Consider the following 9,541-nt stretch of genomic DNA (forward strand, 5'->3'; position numbering starts at 1 on the left):
CTTCCATTTTTAGATCTTGGATGGTTTTGTTCAATTCCATCACCTGTTCGGTTTAATTTTCGTGTAATTCTTTAAGGCATTTTTTGTGTTTCTTCTTTAAGGGCTTCTACTTTAGAAGTGTTTTCCTGTAATTATTTAAGGGATTTCTGTGCTTCTTCTTTAAGGCCTTCTACCTGTTTAGTCGTGTTCTCCTGTATTTCTTTAAAGAGTTATTAATTTCCTTCTTAAAATCATCTACTAGAATCATGAGATATGATTTTAAATCTGAATCTTGCTTTTCAGGTGTGTTGGNGTATCCAGGACTGGCTGAGTTGGGAGTGCTGGGTTCTGATGATGGTGAGTGGTCCTGGTTTCTGTTGGTAAGATTCTTATGTTTGCCTTTCACCATCTCTTAATCTCTGGAGTTAGTGGTTTTAGCTGTCTGTGGCTGGAGCTTGTTCCTCCTGTGATTCTGTTCACCTCTTTCAGCACTCCTGGGAGTCCAGCTCTCTCCTGAGTCTCAGTGGTCAGAGTACTCTCTGCAGGCCACCTCTCCTCTGAAGGGGAAGGAGTGCAGATGTCTGGAGCTCTGATCTGCCTCCTGGCTAAAGATTAAGGCCTGCAATGGGGCCTGTCCCAGAAGCTATTTTGCTTCTGTAGTCTGCAGGCTTTCCCATGCAGACTGGTCTCTGAGGGACCTCGGACTCAAGATGGTTCTTCCAACTTCTCTGGTGGCCAGAGCTCTCCCCCATGGCCACGCCTCCTCTGGTGGGAAAGGAGTGAAGGTGTCTCGAGCTCAGATCTGCCTCCTGGTTGAAGATGAAGGCCTGAACCAGGGCCTGTCCCAGAAGCTGTATTGCTACTGCAGTTCACAGGCTCTCCCATGCAGACTGGTCTCTGAGGGACCCGGGACACAAGATCGGGATTATTGATATTTGGCTCAAAATAGAAAAATTCTGTTAACAACATTAATATATTAATTAAACCCAATTCTGTGCTTCAGGGTTAAATAAATAAAGATCCAGTGTTACCACCAAGGAAGGACAATGCAAGAGGAAAATAGAGAACCTTACAGGGTGGAGGAAGGACATGAAAAATCATTCATGGTAAAAGATACTGTTCCTGAGCCGAGTGAATATTTCATACTAGCTATAGAGACCGTAAGAGTTGGATGTCTGTTTGAATACAAAACATAGGAAATGTGTAGATAAATGCCTAGGCCAAGGAAGAAACCACACAAGTAGCAAAAAAAAAAAATCACACTGAAATGATCATATGTAGTTCATCATCTGTCAGAGTTATATTTACTTCCTTGAATGTTTGTCTAGTGATCTTTTATCATCATTCATATTTGAAGTGTACAAATAATTTGCCTGTAAATTGAAATTTTCAACTGACACACATGCTGCAAAATATAGCTTTTCCATAAAGAAATGTTTCATTTTGCCACATCAAATTCATCATTTTCTACAGAAAGGTATTTATTCAAAAATAATCTTCCTTTCTACCAGGTAATAAATGTAAACCATTCCCACTTTATTTTGAGCACATTATCATTTTTTTATAAAGAATTGAAAAAAATCTTCAATATATTATTAAGGATTGGATTTCATGCCTCTACAAAAGATATTCAGTTCTGTTTCTCCTATGGCAGAATTCAAACTTGATTGATTATATCCTATTAAGACAATATTTGTTAATAGTAGGTTATAGATTAGAGATGTTTCCTGAGTCTATTAGGAATATTATACATGTAAACCAATGTCCCATGTAGAGAAACAGGCATGAAGTATGAATATCAGGTAAGATCAGGAATTTCAAGTGTGGTCTTTACAAACCAGCATCCTCCTTGCCTTGTCCTACTATCATAAAGCCACATTGCCACCTGCTTAGTGGGAGTGTCAGGAAAGAGTCATTACCCATCTTGCCTTTTGCTTACTTTTGTAACAGTTATGGAGTTCTTCGATCGTATCTCATGAAGATTTCTTATCTATTGATTGGCTTCATCAGCCAGATATTTTATACCTATCATAAAAATTTAAAGGAGGAAGGAATATTTTAGCTTAGTGGTTCAATCCATGATTGCTAACTCTTTTTTGTAAATCTATGTTTATAATGAGATAGTATGTCAGAGAAGAAGTGAAGACAGAACTGATATGCTCAACTTCTAGTAGCAAGGAACCAGAGAGACAAGAAAGGGGCAGAACAAATTGTCCATCAAGGTATACACCAAAGAATTCATTTCCTCCAACTATATCCCAGCTTACCTTAATGTCATCACATTATAAGTCTTGCAGAAGTCTAATCCTTTAACTGTACCAGAATTCTGATTATACAATTAATTCTTGGTGATTAGACCTGGGTGCTCAGGACCCATCTTTCAATACATGAGCCTTTATTACCTCTCTCTCCCTCCTTATTCCAAGATAGTATATCTACCCACATTAACATGTCCCCACTCATATTCTATCTTCCTTCATTTCAAATCTACTTCCAAGTGACTTTTCTTTAATATTCTCATTAATATTATCTTTTTATTTAATATTTTGCCTTCAAATAACTATAAAAGATTTGAGTTCTTGCATTTGTCCCTTCTTAGTTTGCCTTCCTCCCCCCCCCCCATACTACAAGCATCATGAACTTTTCTGGTTTTGGTCATTTTTACTGTTATTCTCAGGATGTTTCATCATATGGATGTTTACTATTTTACACTTATGTACTGGCTAGCTTTGTGTCAACTTGACACAGCTGGAGTTATCACAGAGAAAGGAGCTTCAGTTGGGGAAATGCCCCCATGAGATCCAGCTGTGGGGCATTTTCTCAATTAGTGATCAAGGGGGAGAGGCCCCTTGTGGGTGGGACCATCTCTGGGCTGGTAGTTTTGGATTCTATAAGAAAGCAGGCTGAGCAAGCCAGGGGAAGCAAGTCAGTAAAGAACCCCTCCATGGCTGCTGCATCAGCTTCTGCTTTCTGACCTGCTTGAGTTCCAGTCCTGCATCCTTTGGTGATCAACAGCAGTATGGAAATGTAAGCCGAGTAAACCCTTTCCTCCCCAACTTGCTTCTTGGTCATGATGTTTGTGCAGGAATAGAAACCCTGACTAAGACAACTTATTAAAATGGATGATTTATATCATTCCATATGTTTCTCCTGTGTGGTTGTAACACACACAACTTCACAAACACTGTCCTGGAAAACAGATCTGTTCCTTGGTCTGAGCTTCTGTAGCAGCTTCTCCTGCCACCAGCACAAAACCTAATTCTGTTAATGTCTACCACCTCCGGGGTAGAGATGGTTTTAAAAGGCTAGAAGTTGTGCTCTCACCTCTAAGTCTCATCTGAAAGTTAGATGTGCATTTGGAGACAAAACACAAGAAGGGTGTAAGTAAATGCCTAGGCCAAGGATGAAACCACCCAAGTAGCAAAATGCACTTAAATACATTGGAATCAACCTTTAGTCATGGAAAAAATACCCAGTTGTGAAAATTCACCATGACAAGAACCAAGTTAGTTGTTCCTAGCAATGGGTTACAGGGGTGTCAATGAAAATATTAAAAGTTATTTTCAGCAGAGATGATGTATTCATACATCACAAAGTGTGAAAATATACTTTGTGTATAACTAAAAATTTTAAGACATGCTATCAAAAGGTCAATTTGTGTATGAATAAAACAGAACATGGTCCCTTCTGTGTATGTGCTGAAAGTATTATGCTATTTATAAACTTCACTGGTTCTCAGGAATTTTCTGTTTGCTCTCTGTCCAAGAGTTCAATTTTTAACTATGGTTTCTTAGGTAACAGAAACTCATTCAACAAAATGATAATGAAAAAAATACAAAAGCAGAAATCCTTATACACAACATCAACTAAATCAAGTACCAGATTCATAAATTTAAAATGTTATATTTAGAGTTTATAGTACTAATTGCGTGTGTCATTAGCATCTTAACTATCTGTATTTGTATATTTTACACCATCTGTGTGCTAAGATATACTAGGTTATTTTATGACTGTATAATACATTTTATAATCTATCTGTATTAGTATATTTTAATACCAATTTAATTGAGTTTTTCAGAAAGTTTCTCTTTTTGGTGAACATTTCTTCAGTGTATGTTTACAGATATTTCTGGGTTCAATCCCTTTGCTGTGTAGTTAGAAGATTGCAGTTTTCTCACTCATACATGTAGGTGAGACTGGAAAACTATTTCTAGTCAATGGATTCTTGCAGGTAGAGCATGTAATTGCTAGTGCTTTTTACCTTTCCCACACCAAGGAGTTCCTAAGATAGGCCAGATCCCTGATGAACAGATTTTCTTATTCTTCATGATGGAGTGATGTGATGGAGGCCATTTGCCAATGCCTGTACCAATTCAAACAAGAAAACATTGCTACTATTTTAAACCTGTAAGATTTGGGAGCCTTTGTTATAATTGAATATTTTGAACTGGCTCAGTGCAGCACACATGTTCATTCTTTTTTTAATCACTCCATTCTATTCATAGACCTACAAGAAAGATTTTAGAAATATGAAACTGTTTTAGCTTTATAGTCCTGATATCACATTGCCTGAAGTCTCTTTATTAAAAAAAATAATCTCTTTTTGAGAATAAAGTGAAACAATGTCCATACAAGTCTCTAATTACTTTGATATTTAACAGATTCCATAGAGAACTTAATATAGACAACGAATGTAGTCTTAGGCAGCCACCCTAGGGATATTCAAAAATTGATTGCTAGTAAAGGTGACCTTTAACTAATGGAAGAAAGGAATAGCACTGGTCACCTTAGGGATTTAATGCAGTTGTTTAAGGAAAGAGATTGCCTGCTGAAGGTGGCCTTCAGCAGCTCTCAGGTATTTATGTTGTCAGCAATTCAGTACACATCGTGACTTTATATTCCAAAATTGTAGATCAAGAAAAACTCAACTCCTGTATTTTTTACTAAACAAAATAAGAAAATGTCATTCTCACTAGCTTTGAATTTTAAGCTGAAAAGATGCTTAAATGTAGCTTCCCCATCCCCACTACATTAGAAAGCTTTAATGGGTAGCCTAACTTATGCAGAAGTCAGAGGCAAATGCAAGGCAAGAACTTATCTGTCCACATCCAGGGTTCATTCATCTATGTAAAGAGTTATGTAGCAACAATTGATGGATATTGTACAAGTTAGTTTGGAAATTGTGAGTCATAGCATCCTAGTATTAAATAATGTCTCTTGATTCCTACAGTGCATTGTGATCCAACAGGATACCTGATATTGAAGCACCAACATTTATCCAACTGAAAAGACAGTATCTCCTGTTGGTATTGAACTATACTATAATAGAAATTCTAGAAAACAATAACAGTGCAACAGGCCCAAGGGAGTGCCGCAAATGGTAGCACAAGTCTAAAGTGGTCTCTTCAACTCCCACTCAGTCTTTGGGCCTCTTGTGAAATAGGATCTCCCAGGAAGCTGTACCCAACACTACAATTAATTGAGTTGCTAAGTTAAAACAACTTTGATGGGCTAGGGAGATGTCTCAGTGTGTAAAGTACTTGCAGTGCAAGTATACAGAGCTGAGCTAAGATCATTAGAATTCATATAAAAATAAGTGTACACACTTACAACCACACTGCAGAGTAGGTAGAGGCAAGTAGATAGCAGGATCTATTCTAGCTATGCTAGCCAAATCAGTAAGCTTCAGATTTAATGACACACCTGTCTCAAAATCATAGTGAAAGAGAAAGAAGTAGACACCTAATTGATGTCAAGCTCAGGCCTCCAGAAATGCACACATACAAACACAATGCACACACACAAACAATAGCAACAGCAGTAGTTAATAATAATAACAAATATAATAATCAAAGTTTAAAAATTAAAAAGTTAATAAAATGCTTTGATAAATGAGTAGATATCTGTCACTTAATCAATTTTGAGTAAATGCATAAGTAAAAGAAAGCTGGTGAAAATTTGGAGTGCAAATTACATTGAAAAGCAGCCTGGAGTTCAGGAAGTAAAGGAAATTAAGATAGATATATTATGAAGTAAAATATAGTGAAAATGAAAGCCAAGCAAAGAGTCAGACACTTGTCATAGGAAGAAATACAAATTGTCTCAAGTTTTGAAGCACATAATGTCTGATGTCTGCATTTTCATGTAGAATCTTAAATACTTGTTTTTATCATCCACATAAACATGTAGTATACTTTAATATAAACTGTTATGTTTCATCTCATACAATCATAAATAAGTCCTTCTGTACATATACAAAGTACACATAAAATTATTAGGTAAAGGCAACAGCTTTGCAGTCGTCAAGGTGGCTCGGTGGGAAATGGCCCTCATTAAAAGGCTGATTTTGATCACATGTGGTGCAAGGAGAAAAATAGACTCCAGCAACCTCTGACTTTCTCATGCTCTGTAACACAAATACATACATATGTACACACACACGCATGCATGCATGCACACACACACAAGTAAATACTTAAATGAATAAATAACCCCAAGAAACCATAATTTTAAAAATGATACATAAAGAGACTGGAGCGATGACTCTATGGTTATGAGCACCTGATGATCTTGAAAAGGAACCAAATTCAGGTCCCTGCAACTACATAGCACCTTGCAACAATGCATGACCCAGTTTCAGGGGATCTAGAGCCCTATTCTAGCTTCTGTGGGGACATGGTCCCTGATTCTAGACGACTCTGGACTATATAGCAAGCACGACCAGCCTGAGAAATATAACAAAACCTACTCTTAAAACAGCAAGATACAGAGATGAAGCTCAAAAGTAGAGTGTTTTCCCAACATGGGCAAGTTTTAACTCATAGCACAACAATGCATAAGGTAAAATGGTCCCTCAGCAGCTGGAGCATCACAGGTTCTGTTCAAATGCTCTCATGACTTTCTCATGCCATATTTCTTTCATGAGTGATGTATTCGAGGCATCTTGGTTGTACTTTCTTAATTTGAAACAAATGTTTTACTCTAACAAACAATCATATATGTATTACTCAGGGTTCTCTAGAGTCACAGAACTTATGGATGGTCTCTATATAGTGAAGGAATTTATTGATGACTTACAGTCTGCAGTCCAATTCCCAACAATGGTTCAGTAGTAACTGTGAATGGAAGTCCAAGGATCTAGCAGTTGCTTAGTCCCACATGGCAAGTAGGCAGAAGAGCGAGAGCTAGACTCCCTTCTTCCAATGTCCTTATATGGTCTCCAGCAGAAGGTGTAGCCCAGATTAAAGGTGTGTGCCACCACACCTTTAATCCCAGATGACCTTGGACTNGGAGATCTCCCTGTCTTAATCTTCTNGATTCAATCNCCACTGTGTCTCAAGATCTCCATACCAAGATCCAGATCAGAAACTTCTNTCTCCCAGNCTCCAGATTAGGTTCACTGGTGAGCCTTCCAATTCTGGATTGTAGTTCATTTCAAATATAGTCAAGTTNACAACCAGGAATAGCCACTACAATATATCTACAAAATGTCTTCTTTCTTTTAACATTTTTATGTACAAATTATTATAAGGATTTTTAAACACCAATAAATCTCAATAAATTTTCTAGGAAAAACTCCCATTCTATGGTCTTTTTTAATCATGAAAACATGGCTATAATCATTGTATTATACATCTATTTATCTTTCTACTTAACTAACATTTGATGAAATATACGGCAAATGATCATTTGCATTTAAATGTTTCAGAATGCCAAGTATATTTATTAATTATTAATATGGTTCTATATTCACTGGTCCTTGGTCCTGAGAACATTGACTGAACTCAGGGATGCCATTATTAGTATCAAAATAAAGCCTTCTTGTAGTCCTCAGTCAAAAGCTTAATATTTTTCTAGACCTCACAATAATGTATATTTCACAATGCCTCCATTCAAATCTGAAGCATACAATGGCCACTATCTCCATGAATCCTTGTCCCAGAATGTACAGTATAGCCCAGTCATCAGGAAGTTTTCCCTTCTATGCAACCATTGTATTCTTTCTTCATGCTGCTTCCACCTCAATACAATAATGTCCCATAAGTCCCAGCCACATCCATATTCCAGAATTCATCCCTCTTGAAAGAGTATCAGCAAAAAGAACTTCTTGCAGTGTGAATCTGTTAGCTGTGCATAGTTTTTCTCTTCTGCAATATTTTTATTAATTCTTTGAGAATTTCATGCAATATATTTCAAACAAATTTATGTCTAAAATTCATCCCATTACTAACCTTCCATCACTACTCCCTGAACTATGAGATTGCTCCTCCACCCCACCCTCTTTTATATTTTTCCCATATAGACAAGTTTGTATTGTCCAGAATATTCTTTAAGAGGCTGGGCTTTAGCTTTGTAGTTTTTAACTTGAGTTACCATATGTTGTTAGAGACTCCCACATTGGACAGCATCCGTCTAGGAAATACTACAGTGTGGAGAGAGACACTGCCATGGATATTTAGTCTGTCTCATGAGTCATATCACTGCTTGTCTTCTTGGTCAATGACTGAAAAATTCTATGTTATGATTTTCATTTTTTTTTAATTCTTTCAAATGTTTCTCCCTTTTGCTGTTGTTTTTCTAAAAGAGAGCAATTTCTCTATAAATCAGTTGAATGATAGGTAGAACCCATCTCAAGAAGTTCAGATGAAGGCTGATCACTGTAAAAGCAACAGAGAACATTTAGCCTTATTTTTCTATCTCCAGGAAGAGAATAGGCTGGAAAGTCGAGTTGATAACCAACGTCAACAACGGTTTAATCTATGATGCCTTTGTAATGAATCCTGCTTAAAAGGTTTTCTTAAATGAGTGTATTCAGAGAGATTTTGGATAGCTGCTCTGCTTCCATGTGCCTTCACCTATTTATCATTTTATCAATATCCCTTGTAAAATGTTTAAAATACACTAGTAACCAGAAAAGAATCAAGAGAAATATATAAGAATCCAATTATGCCTGATGAGTGTATTTGGTTTGATTTAATTGAAAAACTTATGAATTATTTCTGCAGGATAAAATAATCCATAACGCCTAGTAAAATTAGTGTTGAAAAAAAAAAAGGAATTTGTGTCAGAAATGAATCCGGCTCCATCCAGTTCTCTGCCCTCCTATGCTTGTGTTGCTTGAGCTCTCAGAAATGCATTTATCTTTTGTATACAGCACAAGTAGAGAGTTTTATGGTTCCTGGGGAATCCAGCTTAGACATGAAGAGTTATTTCATAGATTGGATTTTAAAAGGAATAAATAAAAGCAAAATCATTGGGGCTGGAGAGACAACTCAGCTGCAAATATGCTTGAAATGCAATGAGGATCTGAGTTCAAACACTGGTACTTCCATAACAGTCATAGTTTGATGGATGTCAAGCACTTGTAACCCCAGCACGGTAGGGATAAGAGATGACAAAGGCAGATTGATCTCTGCGCTTCACTGGCTGCCTGCTCAGCCCAGGTTAGCCTAGAAACCTCAAAGGTCGGTGGCTCAGGAAGAATGACATGCAAAATTTAACTTTGGACTTCACATGTTCATGGATATTCATAGGTATACACACACACACACACACACACACA

Source organism: Mus pahari, chromosome 3 (assembly GCF_900095145.1).
Source record: "Mus pahari chromosome 3, PAHARI_EIJ_v1.1, whole genome shotgun sequence".
NCBI classification, from domain to species: domain Eukaryota; kingdom Metazoa; phylum Chordata; class Mammalia; order Rodentia; family Muridae; genus Mus; species Mus pahari.